This window comes from Arachis ipaensis, chromosome B05 (assembly GCF_000816755.2).
Source record: "Arachis ipaensis cultivar K30076 chromosome B05, Araip1.1, whole genome shotgun sequence".
Classification (NCBI taxonomy): domain Eukaryota; kingdom Viridiplantae; phylum Streptophyta; class Magnoliopsida; order Fabales; family Fabaceae; genus Arachis; species Arachis ipaensis.
This window is the reverse complement of record NC_029789.2, coordinates 1,058,955-1,059,552: the sequence shown is the minus strand read 5'-3', so window position 1 is coordinate 1,059,552 and position 598 is coordinate 1,058,955.

Genomic DNA, 598 nt, shown 5'->3' with positions numbered 1-598 from the left:
ATATATATATATGTGTGTGTGTGTGTATATACATATATACACACGCCACCCGTGTGTAGGTAGTTCCCTCTTTAAATTTACTTATTTTATATATAAGTTTTTTAATGGTTTAATTATTCTGTTGGTCCTTATATTTTCACCAAATTTTTAATTAGGTCCCTATATTTTTTTTCCTTTCAATTGGATCCTTACACTGCTTTAATTTTGTAATTAAGTCCTTCCTAGTGTAAAAAATATTAGAGTTAACTGAACATTTCTTCGCAAATTGAAGGTATTTATAATTAAAAACTTAATTAAATCTTTAACCGCATGTATTTTGGTAAAAATATTATGTTAATTTTAACATTTTTAACATGAAAATGATGTAATTACAAAATTAAAAGCAGTGTAGAGACCCAATTAAAAGGAAAAAAGTATAAGGATCTAATTAAAAATTTGGTGAAATTATAAGACCAACAGAATAATTAAACCTATTTTAATCAAATTTTATATATAGTTTCATGCATTATGTGTTCCAATAACATTTAATTAATTAGAGGAAGGAGACAAGAAAATAGCTAGGACTACCAGAAATGAACCACATGGGGATGTACATTGA